The 21,794-nt window shown below is 27.1% G+C and overlaps 3 long non-coding RNA genes across 3 annotated transcripts; 2 read left to right on the top strand and 1 right to left on the bottom strand.

Annotated features, from left to right (window-relative positions):
• The first annotated feature begins 2,764 nt into the window (after window positions 1-2,764).
• LOC136078295 (uncharacterized) lies at window positions 2,765-5,291 on the top strand. The gene is made up of 3 exons (XR_010637701.1): window positions 2,765-3,593; window positions 4,291-4,389; window positions 5,045-5,291. It is a non-coding gene; the product is annotated as an uncharacterized LOC136078295 (long non-coding RNA).
• On the top strand, window positions 5,292-5,929 carry LOC136078296 (uncharacterized). The gene is made up of 2 exons (XR_010637702.1): window positions 5,292-5,552; window positions 5,638-5,929. It is a non-coding gene; the product is annotated as an uncharacterized LOC136078296 (long non-coding RNA).
• A 3,825-nt stretch (window positions 5,930-9,754) lies between these two features.
• Window positions 9,755-10,856, bottom strand: LOC136077789 (uncharacterized). Its single transcript, XR_010637283.1, has 3 exons — window positions 10,471-10,856; window positions 10,122-10,198; window positions 9,755-9,827 (listed from the first exon to the last, which is right to left on the bottom strand). It is a non-coding gene; the product is annotated as an uncharacterized LOC136077789 (long non-coding RNA).
• Window positions 10,857-21,794: the final 10,938 nt, after the last annotated feature.

Genomic DNA, 21,794 nt, shown 5'->3' with positions numbered 1-21,794 from the left:
TAATTAAATCTAACATAATCAACACTCCCTTAACTCAAATATAATTACTAAATAGTACTCCCCTTTCAAACACCACCTCTCAATACTGGTCACCTGTCCAAATATTATAATTTATCTAGCACTTACTTGCACTTATATAAAATATTTCTTTCTTCTCTTAAGACTACTACGGCCTGATGGTTTCATATAAGTGGTGAAACTTTAATAGCTTGCACTGCGAAACAAAGGCAAAAAAAGGTAAAGATTCAGATTAATCTGAACCTTTACCTTTTTTGATGTTCATGTTTTATCGCATCTTTATTTATTTTTAAATTCGAAATCTTATTAAATAAAAGTTTAAAAAAAAAAATTATATATACATAAAAGGATTTATTTACTAAATTAAATTAATTTAAATAAGATTATCAGTCTAGTGAGATTCTAAACGGTTTTTAAATAAAAATTTGTTTATAAAGAATAATTCTTCTTTGTACTGGTATTCAGAAGTTCCAAAAGAAAATGATTGGAGCCTGGGAACAAAAAACCCTATAATTTTGGCCCACATCTGCACCGTGAAAACAACAAATTGACAAAATATTTTTTTTTATATTTGTAACTAGGGATGGTTCTTTTACTTTTTTTTTTTTACTTACACGAGTAAGTTAATTTTTATCAAAAGGTAAATTACAGAAGTTATACGTTTTTATCAATACGTAATTTTTATCAATTACAGAAGTTAATTTTTATCAATACGTAAATTACAGAATGTTATACGTTTAATGCAAATTTACATTTCCGTATTAGTTAATTTTTTTAAAACGGCTATTACTTTATATTGTAAGTTTTTTTACTTTCAAAAGTAAGTTATGTAAATGAAGATTAAATCAAAAAGTAATTTACTTTTACATGTAAAAGTAAGTCACGTGAAAAGCTGTTTACTTTAATTTAAGTTAATTACTTTTAAAAATTACATTACATAATATAAAAGTTCCTCAAACTGTAATTTACGTTTACCTTTAAAAGTAACTAACTAAAAAAAATTATATTAAAAAAAAACTTGCAGATGAAAATAAATTAGATTAAAGTAACATGCTACCAAATGTAAATTAAATTTACAAATAAAATAATATTTTTTTAAGTAGGAATTCTTTATTTTAAATGTAAAAACAAATCTTTATTAAAAGTTTATAAAAACTTTTAATATAAATTTGTTTAATAAAGATTTAAATAAATTTAAGTTTCATAGGCTTGCATTTTATATAATTTGTAAAGTAAACAGGATCTTGTATAATAGCAATGCAAAAACGTAAAGTCTAGAATTCAGGCAAAGCTGAAACATGGCAGTGAGAAGGCATCTACCCATGGGAGACTCAGTAAGGGTAGACTATTTGAAAAACATAATTAGTATAATTGTTAGTTTTTTTTTACATGTTTTTTACGAACAAAGGTATTTTATGGGCGTGAAAAGTTTAGAACTATTTATGTAAATATCTTTATCTGCGTGTTGTATCAGTGGCCTTACCACAGCAAGGCCAGTGTAAGAAATATTTACTGTCCCTCAAGCAACTAGGCCCAGGGCCGCGAGGTTTAGGATATATTTAAGATGTATTTAAAGAGTTTTTTTGTTGTTGTTGCTGTTTTTTCGTAAAAGTTATTGTTCCAGAGAAACAGAATATGGGCACCTGGACCAGTACGCCTACTGACTAAAAATATATATTGCAACGCCACTGTGTAATATATGTATAACCCTAGCAGTAGCTAAACAATGATTTATAAGTAAATTAGGAACTAAAATTTGTGGTGATGGGAGCCTGGAAAAAAAAATACCCTAAAACATTTACCATCGCTACCCCAAATGTGAGGGCAACAAATTAGTAACTTTAATATTTTATTTTCATACACTAAATTTAAGTTGACAGGTTTTAAAATTCAAAATTCAAAGATTACGATTATATAAAGTTTACATCCAAACTGAATAAGGTGGTTACTTCAACATTTTTCTAAACATTCTAATGTGATTTAAATAAGAACATACTTAAGTTTGGCACTTAAGTATGTTTTGTTTACCAAAAGTATTTTTATTAACCAAAATCATTGATTTTTCATAATTATATTAATATTACACCTCAAAATATACGCAAGTAAACATTATTATATTATGGGTTACCATAAAGTCTTTAAATACCCAGTAGGCACGCAACGTTTTATTCACGTTTCAATCACGTGTATTTTAGGTGACTTCGTCCAGGTTACTATTTTACGTGAAAGTCACGTGAAAGTTACGTGCCAAAATATCTCGTCTTTCGGAACTTTTTTTATTCTCAAAAAAAACTGGCATAAGAAATGTGAAATAATATTTTTTATTATATTAATTATTTTTTTATAGTATAGTTTTTGTATTCATTATATTAGTTATAATTATTCACTTCTATGATAATATAATTATTTTTTATTGTAGTATTATCATAACTAAAAAAAAAAAATTGGTCTATATAATATCTTTTAACGCAATGCATTTAAAACAGAACTAAAAAGAAAAATATATTCTAAGTTGTAATATCTAATATCTAAATTATATCAAATTAAGTCAAATAAATTAGTATCCTGTTTGCCGTCCCTATTTGCCACACAAATAAGATTAAGCTCAAATACAAGGTATGCTTTTTTTCTACTTTATGATATAATATTTTAGACTGGCGAATTTGTCCATTTTGCTTACTTAATTTAATACGAAATAAGTTATGTTATAACGAATTATTATTGCTCAAGAATCTTGATTCTTGAGCAATAATAATGTCTCTAGAACTTCTGTATACATTATTACTCAAGAGTCGTTTAGATAAAAACCCAAAATAGATTTTCTTTCTTTATTTGGTTTTTATCAACAAGGTTAAAGAATTTATCCAAGATAATATCAATAAATAAATGTGTTATGTTATTTATTATTGATATATGTATATATTATTATTAAATACTTTATCTTTTTATAATATATGACATCTTGATCTCGTGCTTTACTTGTTAAAAAGGGTTAATACTTATTTATTTCCTTTTTTTATATTATTTGAATATTATATGAATATTATATATATATTCGAGTTATATGAAATTATTATTATATATATGTTATATGACTTTTATTACTATTGTTATTATGTACAATATAAAACAGGTTATTAACACGGATTTGTTCGATGTTTTCCCCACAAAAAGATAATTATGATGCTATTGTATTTGAAACTGCATTTTACCTATCTTTCAATGTTAACAACCTTCCAATATGTAAAGCAAGTTTCTCTCAAGTATAGCATTGCTTTTTTAAAAATTGTTTAATGATTTAGATCAAAGAAATAGCAACACCAGAAAATCTTGTTGCCAAAACAGTTGGTGACTCACCATGTAAGATTTGTGTTAAAAATTTGTGATTTAAGATGATTATTTAATATTCATATTATTATTTAAGTTTTTATTTGTTTCTTTTGAGCTAAATTTGGTGTTGTGAGCTATTATTGGAGAAAATATCGACTTATTCATTAGATAAAGTTTAATGCCTGCTCTTACCCCGTTTCCTTCTTCATGTTTCAATCATGTATATTTAAGGTGACCTTGTCCAGGTGACAATTTTACTTGATTAAAACGTGAATGTTACGTTGCCAAAATATTGTGTATTTTGGAACTTTTTTTATTCATAATAAAAACCTGTGATTAGAAACTTGGAAAGATATTCTTTATTTACTATTTTTTTATAATTTAGTTTCCGGGATTATCTCATTCGGGATATTCCCGGAATACCAGATATTTTTCTGAAATTTATCTTTTTTCAAATATCCGAAAAATTTTCCATACATACAACTTATATTACAAGTTCCATACATACAACTTATATTACAACATATAACAAGTATATATTATTCATCTATTTGTTTTTATATTGTTTTAGTCATCATTCATACAAAAACTAAGAAAAGTTTTTAAAAAATTGAGAAACAACTTGGCTGAATGCAAAATTATGGGAAAAATGAGGGGGGAAATGTTCTGAATTTTTTCAGGATATTTTCCGTAAATTTTTTCAGGATATTTTAAATATAATGATTACATGAAATATGTAGTTTATATAATCATTATTGTAATTACTTTTTATTTTACTTTTATAATAATGTAATTATTTTGCATTGTAATTTTATAATAATTTAAAAAGTAGGGCGTAAGATATCTTATAACTCCGCAATGCATTTTTGACAAAAATAAAATGTCACATATATAATATTTTATCCAAACATATTATCTTATAACTAAGTTTTATCAATTTAGGTTTAATAAATATATTATAAAGCTTAGTTCAAAATTGTGTAACGTTATGGCAGATAATTATCATATTGCAACACGCAAAAGATCAAACCCTACTACAAGGTATACTTTTTTTTCTACCATATTGTATATTATTTTAGACTGTCAAATTTGTCAATGTAATTAATTTGATAATAAATAAGTTATTATAACTTATTTAATATTAAATTTGTTAAGCTACATGACAAATGATAAGTTCTGCATAAAATATTATTGACAAGGAAGACCCAATGGTATTGTTATGTTATTGCCTAGGAATATCATTCTGTAGTAAGACCCAATAACCTTTTAACTTTTAAAGTTTGACTTTAAATTTCACTTTTCCCTTTCTTTGTCTTCTTTTTTGATCGCACTCTGTAGTAAGAATTTGATTTAATTCATATCTTGTAAGAGAATGCAACTTGATTCTGAGTTGAATTTTCAGCACTCTGTATTTATTGGTGACCTAATTTGATAATACTTTATTATACATATTTTTAGTTTTATACTTAATATATTATATATAATTTGGGATAGATGAGGCTCCTTAGCCATGGTGAATGTTTCCACAACAAAAGGAGCCTCAAGGTGAAAATCTGACCATGGATAAGGAAAATCATGATATAAAATCCCCACTATAATGCTTTGTGGTTATGTGATAACTATTACATTTTTATAAATTGTTTTAATTTTTGTGTGCATTCTAAAATGACATTTAATGCTGTTCAAAACTTTGTAGATTACTCATTTAAAGCAACTTCGTGGGCTGTCACCTTTGCATCTAGTGAGTTAATGTATGAACAAGTTAATGCAGAAACAGATGCAAATATAAGAAGATGGAAAACAAAGTAAACAAATTATCATGTTATTACATAGTACACAGATGTTATCACATAAGGTGAGTACAGGTCTTTTTCTAATCACGCCCATCAGTTATTAACTTTATATAGATATAGATATAGATAAATCTATAGATAGATATTAGATATAGATATATAGATAAAAAATATTTTTTTAAACTTGTATTTTTTATTACATCTTTTCGACTTTTTTGTTACATCTTTTTTATTAAATACTTATTTACTTTTTTAGCAATCAGAGTATAAAATTAGAAGGCAAATGACTTTTATTTTTTTACACTGTATGTAGTATTGTTTTCTTAAAATTATTTAATGATTTAGATAGAGTTAGAAAACAAATAACACACTAGAAAATTTTGTTGCCAAAAGTAGTTAGCAACTCTCAAAGTAAGATTTGTTTTAAAAGTTTGTGATTTAATATAATTATTAAATAATCATATTGTTATTTAAGATTTTATTCGTTTCTTTTTAGCTAAATCTGATTCATTAGATAAAGTTTGATGCGTGCTCTTATAGAAGAAAATATCGACTGATTCGTTAGATTATGTTTGAAGCGTGCTTTTATGGGAGAATAGATACATAAGTTTGAAGCGTGCTCTTCGTAAGTTGCAGATCTACGACTTCGTACTTATTACTTATTGGATATAAGGAGGATATTTTAACAAAAGTGCAGCTTTTATTACAAATTAAAAATTTTTATGTCAAGAACTAATATACTGACTAATAAAACCATGTATTTTAATACGTATTAAATATTTCCTCGACGATGAGTTTCTTTTCTTTACACGAATCCAAACACTTATAATTGTAATTATAAAGCATAATTATTGCTTAAATATTACGTGCCAAAATTAACGTAAAAAGCACGTCTTTTGGACAGTTTATGGGGACCAAAAAGTCACCTAAATATCACGTGCCAAAAGTAACGTGAAAAACACGTCCATAAATCACGTGAATTGGTCATTTCATGGGGACCAAAAAGTCACCTAATTGTCACGTGCCAAAATAACGTGAAATTCACGTTTTTGTCACGTCGCTGTGCCTACTGGGTAAGTTTAACTTGGTTTATATCAAGACATTATAAGACCTTATTTGTATTTAACTATTGATAACACAATTAGTTATAGATACTTTTAACAGTATCTTTAACAAATAGTATTATCAATAGTACCCAACCATACCCACCCATAGAAACCATATATTAATTGTACCCAACGCAATCAATAACTATTATTATTTTTATTACAAAATCTTTTTATTGCATTTTCTTTCTTCTATTTAGATTTTTATTTATTTTTTATTTATAAAAACTGTAAAATGAATTATTAAAAAGTTGTAATAAAGAACAAAAAAAAATAAATAACTCTAACATGTTTGTTAGAGTTAATGATCGCGTTGGGTACGATTGTTATCTTTCCAATACTTAGGTTCCTCCTTTTATTGTTTTTGAGTAATTGACTACTTCAGTGATACCATCAGTCGCTACAAAAGCTGCATAGAGATCACTAAACGAAGTTTTTAAGACGAAAGTTTTTATTTTTACTATATTTTTACTTAATAAAACGGTAGTCTGTAGCGGACTGCAAACCGGTAAAATGCGAACTATTTTGCGAACCAAGACATTATATTTTAATGAGCACTACAGTTATGATATTTTAAAAAACGCTTGCTCATCAATAGTTTAATTTAAATTAAATATAATGGAATTTGATATATTTTATTTAAATTAGATTGTATTTCGTTTAAATTGATTATAATTTATGTTTTTACTTGAAGTCTATAAAACATATGGTAAAATTAGTAAGCAAGGGGTTCTCAAAACGTTTCGGGAAAAATCAATCAAGAGGTTTCGATCAGTTACGAGAGCGACTTTGAAAAATCCCCTGAATTCTTGTAACATTTCGGTTACGTTTCGGGAAATTCCCGGTAGTTACGAGAATCATTATGAGAAATGTTTCGAGTATCCCGAAACTCATTTTTATAAAATTTTCATTGTCTCATTTCAAAAATTATTTGTGTTTTGGGATATTTTGGCATATTTTGAGTTATTTCGAGTTCCCGAAATGATTTGCAAAAAATTTGATTAACTGGTTAATCCGTTGAAGTACGCATTTTCAGGACAATTGACGCGCGCGATAGCTAAATTTTGTTTTCTTTTTTTAAAAATGCACAATTAAAGGTTGAAAATACCAATTTAAAGTTTTTTATTATATTATTTATCAAGAAAAATGAATAAAGTTCAACTAATTTTTGTGGGTTTTTTATCTTTTACGGTAAGAAAAAACACTTTTTAATTGTTTCTTTGTTATTTTTGTTGCTTTTAAAGGAACATTATTAGACAAGATTGTTGTTAAAATTGCTAGAAATAACCCAGTCGGCAAATTTAAATGTAAATGCACATTAGAAACTCGTTTAAAAACGTATCGATGTGGTATGTATGTTAGCCTTTTTATCGTGTCGAACAGCATTAGAAACACGCATTAGATACGTATAAAGACAGGTATACAATACGACGCCTACTGAGTATCAGACTCGCATTTGAAACTCTTGTAAACACGTATAAAACACGATAACCAGAGAATATTCAATACGATATTTTCCTGGTATTACATGCGCATTTAAAACTTTCCAGAATACGCATTATTTACGAATATATGTTAGCCATTTCATCGTATTAAACGCGCATTAAAAATAGACATCAGATGCGTATAAAGACTGGTATACAATACGACGCCTACTGAGTATCAAACTCGGATTTAAACACGTACAAAACACGATAACCAGAGAATTTTCAATACAATTTTATTAACTAATATGAATTCATAACATAATGATAATGACTAGCAGTAAGCAACTTGTAATACGGGTTATGAGTTATTAAATCATTAATAACAATAAAAACACATTAATAACTTGATATATTATCTAAAATTTTAAATACAAATTTATTTATAAATATTTTAACTTTGACTCCGTATCAGCAACGTCATTGATTATAGGTAACGACATAAAGGCCGCATTAACATCAGTTGAGTTCTTTTTAAAATCTGGCACAACACAAGTACCAGAAAAGGAAAGTCAAGTAAAGCCTGCAAATAACTAAAAAAAGACATTAAATTTACTAAAACTTTTCAAAATCAACAAAAAATGCAAATAGTACTTTTGTAATCAAAAAATTACAATTTTTAATTACAAAAGTACTATTTGCATTTTATTGTTAGTAGAATTAGGATAATAATAACAGAAAATTTATGAACCTGTCATTTCGAAAAGGGCACAAGTCCATTTACTAAAACTTTTCAAAATCAACAAAAATATGATTTTTATTAAAATAATGTCTAGGTTGCTAAAGAAATTAAACATAGAAGTAGATAAATAAAGAACGTATATAACTTATGTATTTTTATTTTTTATAAAAAAAACATAAATCATACAGACATTTTTAATTCAAACTTATAAACTTACTGCTAAAAGTTTTGGACTTATGTCCTTTTCGAAATGACAGGTTCATATATTCTGGCTACAGAATAATTAAAATATTTGAACAATCAAGGGACAATTATAGTTAAACAATTTGAGCAACTATATCATAAAATAGCAAGCAACTCGTAAAATAATTCTTATAAATGGTCATTATTATTTGTGGTATTAAGAAATACAAAAGAACTCAGTAATTACATAAGTTTTATTAAATCTCCCTCTCATCTAAGAGAGAAAGAGAGAGAAAGAAAGTGTTTCCAAAGCAGCATGTTAACAAATGTAAAAAAGCACGGAATAAATACTAGTAACTGGTTTTATTATGTTACCAGTAAACAAAATTATTTTTACCTTGATTAAAAGATAATTTCCAGCATTTCTTAATTAAGCTCCATCTTCTCTATATCTGTTGACTAATGATTAATAGAGTAAATTTCACATCATACTAAATTTACAAAATTAAAACCATGTTTTAACAGTTAGCTAACTAATCAAAAGATGACAAAGGGAAGACAAACTAAAAAAAAAAATGAAAAAAAGAAAATAATTATGATAGAAATTATAAAAAAAAAAAAATTATTTCGATTTAAAAGTATTAATTGTTACTATAAATAGCTAAACTCATACTTTGCTTTGTTCTGAAGTGTCTAAAGTAAAATCAAATTAACAGACATTAATACTGCTTGACACGGAATTCAGACAAGTAAGTTTTCTGCACGCCGAGTTGCATTTCTTACATTTCAACAACGATTAATTTCATCCTGCCTCGATCTATTTTTTTCATTTGACAACTATTTTGAAGTTACCTATTAGTATTTTACATTAATAACTTCGTTGAGCCTAAAACTATCTATTTCAATTTCACTGTTATCATTAAACATATTACCAGTAATCTTACTATTGTTACAATTGAATAAATGAACGGAAAAGAATCTTACAAATTGTGATCTTTTCTAATCAAAGACTTTATTTAAACTTAAGATTTATTGAAATCCATATCTTTTTATATGTTTATATACATAAGTTGTTTATTAAAATTATTAAACAATATTTATTTACATCAACAATTTTTAATTTAACAAAGAATCTACAATGCAAAAAATTATTTTTACCTTTTTGAACAAAAATAATAAATGCACAATCTTGTATAAAAAATTGAAGCAATGTCAGTCAGTATATTTTTCTCTAAAGTAATTATATATATATATATATATATATATATATATATATATATATATATATATATATATATATATATATATATATATATATATATATATATATATATATATATATATATATATATATTTATATTTATATATATATATAAATATACTAAAATATAGGCAGATTTAAGTTTATAAACTTTCGTGTCAACAAATTACAGTCAGTTTTAAATACACAAAATATATATCTAATATAATATATATCAAATATAAAGTAAATCCAATATAAAATAAAACAAAACAGTAAACTTACTCAAACCAGTATCAGTTACACCGTGTAAAGTAACTAAATAACACTTCAGTTCTTTTCAATCACTCTTTCCAATAGCACTAAAAAATAAAACAAAACTTGCTTAGCTGAGTTGCCTAGTTTATAAGAATCTGAAAACAGATAAGTAAAAAACCAAGAACAGACAAACATTTATTTGTTAGAACTGCTATATTTAAACAAATTAAATCAAACAAAGAATAACGCCAATTCTCCTTAAAAGCTAAAAAAAATTCTCAGCTCAAATTTGCTTGCAGACCTTGCTTGTAAAATAAAATGTGAATAAGAAACACATTTAGAAAAGCCTAGAAAAAATTCATAAAAATTTACATACATTTGTTCTTTTATATCGCATAAATCCATTTTATGATAAATCTGAAATGAAAAAATGTAATGGATAAGTAAATACAAAGAAAAATATCAAATATGAATCGAAAATCAATAATCTGATAGAGATAAGATGTCATGATAAGAGAGTAGTAGTTGTTAAATATTGTTATTTCATGTTAGCTTTTAGAAAACAAACCATGTTGGTACTTCATGGTTCTAAAAATTCAAATTGAGATATAAACAAAATGTATATACGGCAAAATAATATTTCTTTAGTGGCTTTTAGTGAATGATTAAAAGCAGCGAGTTTCAATAATAAAACCACTTATAATTTTCAACAATAGACACCAACATAAAGGTAAGCCAAATGTAACAACATTAGTAACGTAAATAAAAACTTTATGCAAAGTCTTGTTCAACACGTTTGCCATGGAAACAACATAATATAAACATACATAATAACTATAAAACACAATACATTTATTTAACTTTATATAACATATGTAAACACGTCGTATAATATTTATATACACAATAGATACATTTTCTACTATTTTAATGACACATTTATAAAACAATTACATAACACATATTATCACATACATATATTAATCAAAAACTTTTTAACTTTGAACATAATATAAACATATATGCAAACTATAAACATATATAACTTAAATTGCGCGAACAAAAAATTTAAAAATAACATGTAAAAATCTAAAAAGATTCATATATATATTCATATATAAAAACATGTATCTCGTAATAAAATATCAAATTATAATGATATTTAATTTATATCAGATACTTATTGAATAAAGAGCAAAAAACAGATAGAAGAACTGCAATCCTTATAACAAAATTTAACATTTAGCAACAATAAAATGTCAGTGTTGGTTCGAAATTTTAATTTATTTTTCTCAATTTTTTAAAACAGTACAAAAAAAAGGTAATAGCATAACAGAAATGTTAATAAAATAATAATCATCATAATAAAATAATTAAGGTACGAAATGATAGGATTTATAATATATTTGAATTATATTAATTAAGGACTTAAATTAAAACTAAATAAACTTAAAAGTTACTTTTAAATTTATGTAGTTTTATGAAGTCCTAAATTAATATAATTCAAATATATTATAAATCCTATCATTTCATACCATGCTTATTTTATTATGATGATTATTATTTTATTATTACTACTTTTAAAGTAGTAACAAATATTTTTATGATAAAGTATTAGTAACTTTTTTAGTACAAAAAAGTACTGTAACTGTATTGGAGATATGCGATACTGCTTTAGCAGAATGATATCTCTTCATACAACTTTTCATGCATTCCTGACTAATCCTTTTAATTCCAGACAAACTTTTTACTAAATATCCTTAAGAGAAAACTTTTCAATTTAAATTTTGCTTTTACAATTTCAGTTTAAGCATGCGCTTTAAAGCAAAGATTTTCGTTTTTCCGTTATATGTTGATATTTGATCAAAATCGGGTACGATATTGTATCCGATTTTGATCAAATATTAAATAATATGTATTTTTGATAAATAAGTGGTATTGAACTCGAATTCGAAACTTAAAACTAAATGCGTATTTTTCTGGTATCAACGGCGGTATGTTATACGTGATCAATACTCCGAGTATTTACAATACTAGATAGGCCGACTGGGAAATGTATTAATGATTCAATTTTTTTAGTTAAATAATTTAAAATAAAAGTCATTAGTTTAAAAGTAATTATTATTAAAACATTTTAGACCAAAATATAAAATATTTAACAGTAGAATTATTATGTTAACAAAATGTCCATATTCATAAAATGCAGTACAAATTTTGGTTCTTTTTTCCGGGAAAGTGTTTGGTTAGTTTTGTAGTTCCTGGAACTTTTTGAAAATCAGACGTGTTTGATTGAAGTCCGGAAAAAAATTAATTTGTGACAAAATTTTTGATACTTAAACTCAACACTCAAGTCAAGTCAACATGGTCAGGCCTAGAACAGAGATCTGGAAGCATTTCATAGAGGAGAAAGTCACTGAAGGTGATGTGGACAAGACCTACGCTAAGTGCAACATTGGGGCCTGTGTCAAAGATCAATGATGGCAGTACCAGTGGAATGAGAAGGCACGTGGTCAGTTAACAACCTGTTGAATGGAATGCATTGGAACAGGAAAAAGCTGAAAAGAAGCGCCAAGGAGACCAAGCCTATGAAGAGCTTGAACAGGTGCGATAATTAAAATTTTACATTACATTTTAATTTTAGTTCTGTTTATGTATACTATTTGCCTAATTTGAATAGTTTTTAAATTTTGTCGAAAATAACTTAATTAAAACATTGGTTAAACTTCGTAAAGTTACTTACAAGTCATAAGTTATTGTTATTTATTACTTTGAAAGTTTTAAATTATAAATAATTCCTTAATGTACCTTTAATGTACATTGTTTTAATTTTTTTTAAATGTACTTGTATTGCTTTTTTGTTACTGTTTTAGTTGTATGATGAAGACGAGCAATATGAGCATGAGAAAGGTGGCAAAACTCTAAAGGTCCTAAACCGAACTGTAAAGAAAAGAAGGTTGACAGCGCTGACCACTCCAGAAAAGGCAAAGAACATTGATGCGTACATGAAGAACAAATCGCAGGATAAGGAACAACTGCAGATATTAAAATCGCCAAGTTTTTTGCAAGATAGAACTTCCCATTCAATTTGGTCGAGGCAGATGGCTTCAAGGATTTTCTGGCATATTTTTCACCTATGAATGTGAAGAAGGCAAGAAGATTGCACCAATGAATGTGAAGAAGGCCAAGACGTATTCAAAGTTTAAGTAAGTTAAATGTATGAATTTTTCTTTTTGAAATAAATCAATTTGGGTGTTTTTTTTTTATTAGGATTATGAAATTTTTCAAAAAAATATTTTGGGGTGGTGTGTTTTACTTTTCCCAAAAATACCCTTTGAGGTATAATGTTGGAAACAAGCCTTTATTGAATAAGTATGGTATACTTATATTCCCATTACAACCCCTATTTGAACTTGAAACAAAAATTTCAAACCTAACCTTGAACCATGTTTTTCTTTTTGTTTTTAGACTACCATTGCTGCACACCAATGTCAAGAATGCCCTTGACAACGTTTTGCTGGCCGATTTTCCCAAATCACCTGGATTTGCCCTTTCTTCAGACCTTTGGAGCAGTTGAATCAATGTCTCAAATCATGCCATCACCCTTCACTACATCAGAGAAGATTTCCAGCTCAGGATGTTTGTCATTGGCAATGGACTTTTTGCTGAAAGACACACTGCCCATGCAATTGCAGACAAACTTGACAAGTAAGTTTTAGAAGTAATACAACTATGATAGTATTATAATATGGAATATTGTTTCTTACCGGGAAATATAGTTATTTATTGAAATTAACATTTCTAGCTCAATTAATTGTCAAAGCTATACTTCTTACATAACGGGACATAACGAGTTATAACAAAAATGTTCACAAAATTGTAAAATTTGTAACATTATGTACATTATGTTTTTGATTTTTGCTGGTATGTTTCTGACATTCCTGGAAATGCCGGCTTCAGTTCAGTGGTATGTGTTCATGATTCAGCTGCCAACATGAAGGCAGCTATTCCAAAGTGCACGTATGTTGATGATTCTCTCTTGTGTGCTGACCACCTTCTCAATCTGGTTATGGAAAACACGATTAAGAAGACAAAGTCAGTTCAAGCAATGAATCTCGAAGCTGCCATCATCAAAGCCACTGCATTGAGTTCCAAGTGTCACCGATCAAATTTAGCCTAGCAAAGAATTGAGAAGGAGGTAAAACTTAAAAATGTCTAAATGTTTTTGACCTTATTCAGTTTTTACTTGCTAATTTAACTTTATTTAAGTTACAATTAACTTGTAAATCTTATTTCAGCTTTTTATAATTGGTTACCATGTACTAATAACTTTTTTTTGGGTTTTTCGGTAGAAATCTTTAATAGACAACAGTGACCTGAGCAGTCAAGAAAGGTCATCTTTAAAAGTTGTGAAGGTCATTGCCCCAGTCATTCCGCTTGGAATTTTGTTTACATGATGCTTGACAGCATTATGCGAATGCGCAAGATTTTGAGCTCTATTAGAGACAATCCTGGAAATGACATTGGCCGGAAACTTGCTGAGTCAGAGCCTACTGAAGCGGAGTTTAACCTTTATGATGAGATTCTGCAAATTTTAAGAAGAATCTGTGTCAACTCAGAAAGTCTTTCGGTTGACAAAAAAGTCTGTATCCACAAGGTCATTGCTCACATCTATGGCATCAATGTTCGGGCACAAGAACAGATTGACACTAAAACTCTGTCTCCAACTGCTGAAATATTTTATTTGTTGAAAGTTGAAGAAAAATCTGGAAAAGTATTTTCCAAATGGTGGCGCCAACAACACATTCTATGCCGTGGCTAACCTTCTCAACCCCCTGCACAAGGGTAAACCATTGAAAAAACTTGGTGGCGGGTTATTTGAAACTGCCTATAATGCTTTGATTGTCAACTCTAATGCTCATCAATAGTGGCTTGCTTCAATCCAGGAAATGACCACAAATGTGCAGGAGCTCAAGGATGTCATGGCACCCAAGGATGACCCATGTTTTGACTTGATCAAAGATGAATAGATGTCAATTGTTGGGCCTGAAAGACCTCTTACGCAGTCATCAATTGTCAGTGAATGGGACATGTACACAAAAATGCCTGCAGAGATTGGAACTAATGTGCTGAAATTTTAGAAGGACAATCAAAAAAGTTTTCCATTGCGTTCAGAGGCTGCCAGCAAATGGCTGTGTGTTCCTGCCTCTTCTGCTCCTTCTGAGCAAGTTTTCAGTTCTAAAGGTAACATTTCCTTCTACAAGAGGACCAAGCTTCAACCTGAGCAAGTTGAAAAACTGCTTTACATACAGCAAAACTTCATCTTCATTTGATGACTTATATTTAGTGAATAGTAACAATTATTTATTGGAGAGTATAAGTATGTCAGACTATTTTTTTATGCGATAATGCTTACTTAACTGATGATTATTATCCGAACTGTAGTGAATCTGATAGTAACAATACAGATTGTTACAATAGTGATGATTCTAATGAGGGTGAAATGTCATCATTAGATAAAAAGCTTGCTCAATGTGTAACTAGAAATTGTTGGACTAGTTCATCTGTTAATGAACTTTTATCTATCCTTCGTGAAAATATTTGTCCTGTTCCCAAAGATGCAGAAACTCTTTTAAAAACACCAAGAAAAATACTAGTAGAAAGACAATGTGGTGGGGATTATGCATATTATGGAATATTTAATGGAATTAAGAGTGTTTTAAGTAAAAAAAATGTTGTTCGTAGTATTATCAAGTTGTCATTAAAAAGTGATGGAATTCCTCTTTTTAAATCGTCAAGTATGCAGATGCGGCCAATTCTTGCATGCTTTGAGAATATTAATGAATATTTGTTAGATTTTGTTAATGAATGGAATGAATTAAGGCACACTATAATTATATTCAATGGAGACCAGATAAGCATAGAGATTAAATCTCTCGTTTGTGATGCACCTTCCAGAGCCTTTTTAAAATGTATAGTCCCTCATTCTGGTTATTATTCCTGCGAAAGGGGTATTATTCATGAAACACATGAAGGAAGAGTAATATTCAATGAAAATGAACATTTTCAATTGAGAGATGAAATTACTTTTGAACAGTTTGGATATCACGATAATCATCAACAATCAATGTCTCCTTTAACTGGAATTGGAATTGATTTCATTAATTCTTTCACACTAGATTACATGCATCTTGTATGTTTCGGTGTAATGTGTCACATCTTAAATTATCTGAAAAAAGGACCAGGTGGGGAAATTTCTGCTGCTCAAATTTCAGAGGTATCTCAAGTATTGGTGAGTAATAATGGATATATACCAAGTGAGTTTGCTCGGCAACCTAGAAGTTTAAATGCCTTGGATAGATGGAAAGCAACAAAATTTTGACAGTTTTTATTATATAATGGTCCAGTTGCATTAAGAGGTATAGTATCAAAGAAGTTGTATAAAAAGTTTTTGGTCTTAGGTATTGTAATGACCATATTGTTAGAAAATGATGACCATCTATGTGTTCCATATTTAGATTATGCAAATGATTTACTAAAGTATTTTGTGAATGAAGCTAAATATATATATGGCAATACATTTACAGTCTAAAATTTGCATAACCTTTTGCACTTAGTTGACGATTCTCGTAATCATTCATGTTCTCTTAACAGAATATCATGTTTTCCTTATGAGAACTTTCTTCAAAGAATAAAAAGAAACATACAGAATTCTTTCAATCCAGTGTCTCAAGTCTCAGAACGACAATATGAGTATCAACTTTGTTTTGGAAAATTGCCTTAAAAAACATTAGAAACTAAAATTTCAGCTAACAGAAAAGATTCTATTGCTTTTATAAAGGCTAAGAACAATGGTGGTAACTTTCAATGTAAAGTTATTGTTACTAAATATTTAGACAATGTCTTTAATACTCCAGCTCCATCAATGCAGTTTAATATAACGTTGTTTCGCACCAAACATTTTAATAAAGTTGTCCAAAGACCATTAAGTTGTGCAGATTTTCAAAGGAAATGTGTTTGCTTGAATGAAAAAAGAGGTTTATCAATATTTTCATTACTGCACAATGATGAAAAAATTTAATTTTACATTTTTTCTGAACTTGAAATGCAGATCAATAAACTAGCTTATTTATATAAATAATTGGGATTTATTAACTAGCTTATTTATATAAATAATTGTTTTTATTATGATGTAAAACTTTTTATGTCTAGAACTCATTTATATTTGTTTTTATTATGATATAATTATGATATTAGAGCTTTTATTATAGTAAAATAAATATGTCTTGGTGTTGAGTAGTATAGCTGGTACGGTCAGTTGAAGAAGAGCTGACAATCCCTTCAGTGTGGGTTGAAGGAGCTCTAAATGAAAGGCAGTTTGTGCAATGGCCTAAAGGTATTAATGTTTTAAAAGCATGTAAACAACAGTTAATACCACAGAATGATTGGTTTTGCTTTCCACTCCTTAAGGAAAAGTGTCGTCATAATAAGTATTGTGATATTGATATTTTCTTGATCTCATTTGTATGTCCATGGTCTATAAAATTGACAATATAAGTTTATTTTTATAAATTAAAAATTATATAAACTTTATATATATATATATATATATATATATATATATATATATATATATATATATATATATATATATATATATATATATATATATATATATATATATATATATATATATATATAATATATATATAATATATATATATATATACATATATATAAAATTTAGATGACAAATCAGTATGTGAAGTTTTTGATTTCACAAGTGATGAATCTGAAGCATTCTTAAATAAGAAAGAAGCTGAAAATCAGAAGACTAAATGACTAAAAATGGCTAAAACCCGAAAGAAAAATTTAATATATATGCTCTACTGTTTAATTGATTTATATAGTTTGCATTTTCAAATTAAATACCATGCATAGTTGTAATTTCTTTGTTTATATATGTAACAAGCATACACATTTATTTAGATACGTATATTTAAGATTTATATACATTTTTCTTTATTTAGCTACATGTCCTAAAAAGCCTACTTTGAACAGAATTAGGTCATGATCTCCTTTTAATATATCTACCCATACATTTAAAGGTGCAAGTTCTGGAACTAAAAGAGTTCATTAAGCTGCATTTAGTAAAAAAGAAAAAGCTCCAATATTATTTCCTTTACAAAATCCTGAAGCTTCACAATCTCTTGCTATTTCGAAACTTGCTTTAGGTTCTACTCAACCAGCTATAAAATCTTTTGCTTTAAATATCTCTACAAAACCAGTTTTATTGCCTTCATCTTCAAGCTCTTGTCCTAACTTTACATGACCTACGGTATCTAAAATTCCAATCCTAAAGAAAGTGTCTCCACCAAAGTGTACAGGTCTTCCCAAAGATCTCCGTGTCTAGATTTTCGCTTCCTGAAGCTAGTAGGTATTCATTTTTTAACTTTTTTTTTTTCATTTTTGAAAAAAATCTAATAAACAAAAGAGTTATTGTAAATTATTCTATAAAAATAAGCCATGAAGTTGTTTTATTGTTAAATTGTTTGTATTGTACTTTATTTAATTACTATTTTATATGGAAAGATAAAAATGTGAGGAACATAAAATATTTAAACAAATTACATATTGTTATGACAAGCACTCATGAATAGTTAAAATACCAAAATAATTTTTTTAATGGCAAAAGAGACTCTTCCGTTATACAGTTATAGCCAAACATTTTAATATTTCCTTTGTATTTCTAGATTTAATTTGATAATATTTATCAGAAATGATAATTTTTATGATGTTTATGTTACTAATATTAACATAAAAAACATCTATAGGACAATTTGATGTTTATTTTAGAGTTCCAATACAAAGTAAATCATTTGCTCACAAAAATTCTTGAAGAGCAGTGTAAGATGGGGAACACTATAAACCGGAACATCCTTTATATTATGTGAAAAAATTTGATGATTTAGAAGAATTTGAAAAGTTTAATAATAAACTTTCTGATGTAGTAAAATATGAGCTTCTAGTATGTGATAACGTATGTATATATGTATGTATGTATGTATTTACGTATGTATGTGTGTGTGTGTGTATATATATATACATATATATATATATATATATATATATATATATATATATATATATATATATATATATATATATATATATATATATATGTATATATATATATATAAGGTCGTGGTGGCGGTAAAAGCTTTTGAAGAGAAAGTTTTTTTTCATAATCACTCTTTATGATCCCACATAAGTTGTTTTATTTATTTTTATTTGTGTCAGTCATTTTACGTAAGTCAAAAAAAAGAAAAAGTAAAAAGTCAAGTAAGGTTCTTCACCCAATATGTAATACATTACAATTATAATGAATAAATTATAGTACAAGAATGGTTAAATTTGACATAGGTATTTTTGTTTCAAATAGGCTCAAAATCTGTTTTTTCTTCGTATATACGAAAACGTGCAATAAACAATCTTATAAGACAATCTATCTACAATGAACATACCCGTGCCCGCTGGGTGTTAATGTGTTTTTTTCCGTGATATACACAAATAATTTTAAAACACCTACTATTGATTATATATTTATAAATATATTAAATATTATTATATAAAAGATATTAAAAACAGTAGATCTAATAATCTACTGTAGTAATAGTAGTAGCAATGCCATGTAGTAATTGAAGCGGGTGGAATAATCCACTACTATAGCTGATTATTACATCCGCCTGATTTATTCCATCCCACTGCGTATTAATCACATTTATTTGATTCATGTGAATAAAAAATTTGTAAATGAATTTTAAATGGCCATTAACTTTACAACATAAAAATGGAAACAAATCAAAAAAAGTTGTAAAACCAGCTTTAGTTTGATTTTTTACACATTGGGACAGAATAATCTACTGTTATAGTAAATTATTTCATCCACAAATAATTCATTTTTACATTTAATTTTGTTGAAAATTTAATAAAAAACTCACACACATTTTTTATTCCATAAGATATTTACAATGTGTAAAATATGGCATCTGCTAATAGCGTGTTTACTATCTGAATATCTACTTCATTATTCCAATATTTTGGAATGAACTGTACTCGATAATCATTTAACAAACAATTCTTTGTAGTATAATACAACCACGAAAAAAACTGACAAATTATTCAATCATTTATATCAATGTTTTGACTCGAATTCAGCAAAGTTTTCTGCTAAAAATATAAAGTTCCGCGCAAAACATGACAATTTTTTAGGTTAACCAAAATGACGGCTGACTTTCATAACTGGCTTCAGCGCGTTTTATATAAAGTATATTCTACGGCCTTTCCTGTTTATTAATTCTCGTTGCCCTAGCTAATTAGGAAAAAATGGATTTAGATTATGATCTTTTAAAGAAGGAATAAAAAATTGACTACCTCTGAAGTAACATTGTTCAATCTATTAATCTTTGCGAACAAGAAAAAATCTTTATGCAAAAACGTTTTTTGAATTTTCTTGCTTTCTAATAAATTTGATATATCATTAAGGGGCTGTCCATTAATTACGTCAACGCCAAGTTTTGGTAATTTTTACCTCCCGGCCACCCCCTCCCCTTGTCAACAACTTGTCAACAACTTTCAGAGATCCCCTATAAAATTACGTCAACAATTAATTTACCCTCAACTTTTCGCTCAACTTATATATGAACTGCAAGTCGGTATTATGTCAATAGTAAAAAAATCGTTTCAATTATGGAATTTAAAAGAACAAAGAGAAACATTAAAACTTTGATGGAGGAGAGTATTCCTCGATGTTTTCCGAAATTCTTACTATGATAAAGAAATCGTAACTATTGAAAATTTTGATAAGATCTTCAAGATCTACTTTAACGAAACAATTTTATATTTTTAAATTGTTATATTACGATTAATAATTACAAACTTAATATATATATATATATATATATATATATATATATATATATATATATATATATATATATATATATATATATATATATATATATATATATATATATATATATATTTATATATATATATAATTAATCTGAAAGTTATGAAATATAGGTAACTTGGGATAATAGTAGTAACCAACGTGCCCGTCAACAAACCTACTTCTCGATAATGTTAAATAATTATCATAATATTTTTATTATAATTTATGTACAGTGCCGAGTCGCAAAACGTGAATGTGCCAATCCTCCTTATTTAAACTTTAGACCTAATCCAATTCCACACTGAAAACTAATTATTTTTCTATTTTTTTATTATCATTTTTTATTTTTTTTTTTGCGTTTGCGGCACAAGACGAGTAAGATGTATTCTTTTTTTGAGAATAACTTTATTTACAATAAAAATGGAAATAAATACTAAAAATATAAAAAAAATTATAACAAGCAAACTAGAAGAACAAAAAAAACGGATACTAGCAGAAACGGAGAGATAACTCAAAGATCATTAAAAAAACTTCACAACTATAATAAGTTCGAACTTCAAAATAATAACAGCAAGGTTAGACAAAATGGACGCTGAAATAACCAATAACAAGTTAAATATCAGAAGAGTTGAAAATGAAGTTGACGAAATAAAAGTCAGCTTAAATTTTCAATAAGAAAAAGCTAGGGATGAATTTATTCATATCAAAACAAAATATGACAATGAAATTTTGATGTTGAAAAAAAAATC

This window comes from Hydra vulgaris, chromosome 03 (genome assembly GCF_038396675.1).
Source record: "Hydra vulgaris chromosome 03, alternate assembly HydraT2T_AEP".
NCBI classification, from domain to species: Eukaryota; Metazoa; Cnidaria; class Hydrozoa; order Anthoathecata; family Hydridae; genus Hydra; species Hydra vulgaris.
This window is presented reverse-complemented; position numbering and strand designations above follow the sequence as displayed.